The sequence below is a fragment of the Oryctolagus cuniculus genome, chromosome 13, assembly GCF_051225735.1.
Source record: "Oryctolagus cuniculus isolate XC-2025 breed Fujian yellow rabbit chromosome 13, ASM5122573v1, whole genome shotgun sequence".
Lineage (NCBI taxonomy): Eukaryota > Metazoa > Chordata > Mammalia > Lagomorpha > Leporidae > Oryctolagus > Oryctolagus cuniculus.
In genome coordinates, this window is record NC_142879.1 from 21141570 (window position 1) to 21146158 (window position 4589).

General features: G+C 47.9%; 1 pseudogene; it reads right to left on the bottom strand.

Annotated features, from left to right (window-relative positions):
• Nucleotides 1-3620: 3620 nt before the first annotated feature.
• LOC149122511 (U6 spliceosomal RNA) lies at nt 3621-3719 on the bottom strand (annotated as a pseudogene).
• Between the last annotated feature and the right edge of the window lie 870 nt (nt 3720-4589).

Consider the following 4589-nt stretch of genomic DNA (forward strand, 5'->3'; position numbering starts at 1 on the left):
CGGAACAGAGCTTGTCGTCTCCAAGACACCTCTTCCTTCTTCAGTCTTCTCCATCCCAGGGAACACAGCTCCAGCCCCACCCCCACCCCCATAATTTGTTCGAGTCAGCACCGGGGAGTCACTCCTGATCTCTTCCTGTATTTCTTCACCTCCCCACTACCTGTTAATCATCCCATGCCATCCACCAGTTCCATATCCTAAACAGCTTTTTCCTGTTTTGCATTTTTTTTCAAATCAGGTTAGGATTCATATAAAATTAACCATTTCAAGGGTATGAGTCATTGGTGCTTAATATACCTGGAATGTTGCATAATCAGTTCCAAGGCACTTTCATTTCCTACAAAGGAAATCCTGCACGTGTTAGAGTCACCATCCACTCGCTTCATCCCCTAGCTCCTGGCAACCACCATCCGGCTTTCTGTCTATGGAGTTCCTTATTTGGGGTATTTCACACAAGTGGAACCATGAACTATGTGACCTTTATAACTGATTTCTTCCCTTGACATGTTTTCAAGGTTAACCCACATTGTAGCACGTTATCAGTACTTTATTCCTTTTTTATGGCTAGGTAATATTCCATATGGGGAAACAATGCATTTTGTTTATCCATCCATCCACCCACCCATCCATCCATCCATCCATCCACAGACTTTTGGGAGGTGTTCATCTTGTGGCTACTGTATATAGTGCTTCTATCAACATCCATGTACATGCTCTTGTCAGAATACATTCTGCTTTGCATTTCTTTTAACCATGTACTTAGAAGTGGACTTGCTCGGGGATAAAGCAATTCTGAGTTTAAACTTCTGAGGCAACACCAACTGTTTTCCACAGCTCGTGCACCATTTTCCGTTCCCACCAGCAAGTGTACAAGGGCTCCGGTCTCTCCACATTCTTGCCAGCATTTGTTATTTTCCATTTTTTAATTATGGTCAACCTAGTGGATTCAAAGTAGTATCCCACTGTGATTTTGACTTGGATTTCCTAAGTGATTAACCTAAATAACTTTTTTAAAGAAGAAAATCCCCTTTTATTTTTTTTTTTAATTTTAAAGGATTTATTTATTTATTTGAAAGTGTTACAGAGAGGCAGAGGCAGAGGTGGAGAGAGAGAGAGAGAGAGAGAGAGAGAGAGAGAGAGAGAGAAGTCTTCCATTCACTGGTTCACTCCCCAGATGGCTGCATGGCCATGGCTGTGCCGATCCAAAGCCAGGAGCCAGGGGCTTCTTCTGGGTCTCCCACATGGATGCAGGGGCCCAAGGATTTGGGCCATCTTCTACTGCTTTCCCAGGCCATAGCAGAGAGCTGAATCAGAAGTGGAGCAGCCGGGACTAGAACCGGTGCCCATATGGGATGCCAGCACCGAAGGTGGTGCTTTCATTCCCTATGCCCAAGCGCCAGCCCCAACCTAAATAACGTTTTTTTTTCTCCAAAGAATTTTTTTTTTATTTATTTGTAAGACAGATTTACAGAGAAAGATAGAGCCAGAGAGACAGAGGGAGAGGTCTTCCATTCCCCTGGCTGGTTCACTCCCCAAATGGCTACAATGGCCAGAGCTGAGCTGATCCAAAGTCAGGAGCCAGGAGCTTCTTCTGGGTCTCCCACACAGGTGCAGGGGCCCAAGGAGTTGGGCCATCCTCTGCTGCTTTCCCAGGCCATAGCAGAGAGCTGGATCAGAAGTGGAGCAGCCGGGCTCGACCTGGCACTCATATGGGATGCCGGCACTGCAGGCAACAGCTTCAACCGCTACACCACAGTGCCAGCCCCAACAAAAATAACTTTTAAATCTACCTGCCTTTCTCCAATTCACTTACTTCCTTTTCCACCTGTTATGCTAGTAGCTTTCTTTATAGGGTAATTACTAGGATCATGTGAGTCTGTATGAACTGTTGCTGGCATACAGTACATACTGTGCACGAATTAGAAAGAAGGACTTAAAGGAAGGAAAGGAGAAACGAAGGGCTTCGTCACTGTACTTCCCTTTCCTATTGTCTTCGAGTCTAAGGCCAGAATCCCTCTCCTGCCCTACAAGGTCCAAACCGGAACCCCTGCAGTCTAATGAAGGTCTCAGGTTCTCACTGGCCTGGTAGGCTTTGTGCTCTAGATTCTGTCTGGTATGCCTACTCGTTCCCCCAGCTCTGCACCTAGTTAACTCTTTATTTTTATTTTTTGACAGGCAGAGTGGACAGTGAGAGAGAGAGAGACAGAGAGAAAGATCTTCCTTTTCTGTTGGTTCACCCCCCAGTGGCTGCTGCGGCCGGCGCACCACGCTGATCCGATGGCAGAAGCCAGGTACTTCTGGTCTCCCATGGGGTGCAGGGCCCAAGGACCTGGGCCATCCTCCACTGCACTCCCGGGCCACAGCAGAGAGCTGGCCTGGAAGAGGGGCAACCAGGACAGAATCCAGCGCCCCGACTGGGACTAGAACCTGGTGTGCTGGCGCCACAAGGCGGAGGATTAGCCTAGTGAGCCGTGGTGCCGGCCTAACACTTATCCAACCTTGAATCCCCAGCTTAAAGCCTGCCCGCATCACCACAGAGGACTCCCGATTTCCCAGCCCCAGCACGATGAGATATGAGAAAAGAAGATATTATCTTCTAATCTGTGTAAGAGAGCCACCGGGCTTCTTGCTTTAGAAGGCACGATGAGGGGCTTTCACAAAGTTCATGGAAATGCAAATTATAAATTATGCCTGGATTTCACATTTTTTGGCACCAGAGTAGACTTATCTTTTGATTTTGCTTTTCTGTGATCTTTTTCAAGTCCATCAAAGAGTCAAGTTACTAAAAACACAGGAATGTTTCTGTCACTTGGGATTTAGCACTCAGTACTGGCATACAGCAGCCTGTAACCCTGAACACATTGTTTAAAAAAATATTTTATTTATTTTAAAGGTGAAAGAGAGGGAGAAAGAGAGAGAGAGATCTTCCACACGCTGGTATGCTCCCAACCAGGACTGAACCAGAATAAAGCCAGGAGCCAGGAACTTTATCCGGGCCTCCCACGTGGGTGACAGGGGTCCAAGTACTGGGGCCATCTTCTTCTGTCCCAGACACATCAGCAGGGAGCTGGACTGGAAGCAGAGCAGCAGGACTTGAACTGGCGCTCATATGGGATGCCGGCATCGCAGGCGATGGCTTAAACTGCTGTGCCACACACTGGCATCCTGAACCCATTCTTGAGACTATAAGCGATCCATGCCCCAGGGAAGCTCTTCTCTATGTATCTTGCCCTAGGTCTTATTTATTCAAATCGGTAAATAAGGGTGGGCCTTTGGCACAGCAATTAAGATGCTGCTTGGGATGCCAGTATCTCAGATCAGAGTGCCTGGGTCCAGTCCCAGCTCTGCTTCTGATTCCAACTTCCTGCTCAAGGGCACCCTGGGAGGCAGCAGGTGATGGCTCAAGTACTCGGGTCCCTGCCACCCATGTGGGAGATCCGGACAGAGTTCTGGGATCCAGCCTTTGTCCTGGCCCAGTCCCAGTCCCAGTCCCAGTCCCAGTCCCAGCTGTTGTGGGCATTTGGGGAGTGAACTGGCAGATGGATGTTCTCCATCTCTGTGCCTTTCAAATAAATAAAGGTGGTATATACTTATCATGTACATGTTTTGAAATACACACTAAAAGCATGGAACGCTTCACAGGTTTTTGCGTCATGCTCGCGCAGGGGCCGTGCGCATCTACTCTGTGGTACTCCGGTATGTGCTGTGGGAGCAAGCATCCAGGTGAGTGTCCGAGCGCTCCGAGGTCTTCGGCTTGTGTCACTGGGAACTTTGGACACAGGCGTGGCCTTGGAGTGCAGGGAGGAACGGAGCTGTCCCAGTGCTTGGCCAAGAGCAAAGACGACGAACTTGTCGAAGCTTCCTCTCAGCTAACAAGTCTACAGTCGAGGCTTGCGTGCCGCGGTGTGCCCAGCAGCGCTGAGCGTCCATTTTCTTGCTTCTCTCTGCATTTCCAGGCCTGGTTCTGGAGGTCCCCATGAATTAGTGTCGTTTTTGCAACATTAGCGGCTGAGGAATGTTTTGTAGTATTAAGTAATTGATGTTACTCTTCAACTTTATTTTTTTTTCTTCTTCAACTTTTATATATGTAGGTCTAAATATAACATGTGTGAAATACAATACTATTTAGAGCGACACTAGACACTAGAATTACACAGTTTCATCTTAATTAAAATAGAACCAGATTTTCAAAAACAAAGGTAATGAAATACTCAGCTCCTACATGAGGACTTTACCTCCTATTATCTTCCCGAGAAGAAAAAGGTATGGGGTTTAGGTTCAAAATCAAGAGATTCCAGCCAAACTTTTCTTTACCTTTTCCATTCTCTTTGCTGATCAATGTTTTGTCTTCCTTCTCATTTGCAGTAGCGGGGTACGAGTAAGAAGCCTGACACACAGGGCTGTCTGCTGCAGCTCTTGCAAGGTGGAAGTGGGGAGTGGTAGACGGGTCGGGGACTGTCCCAGGTCCATTGCCCCATCTGGTCCAGAGTCTCGTGGCTCACAGTGTCCCGGCCAGGCCAGCACTTTGAGCTGCTCTCTCCAGAAGCCCTCAGAGGGCACTAGGCTGGGGCATTTGTGTTCTCAGGGGC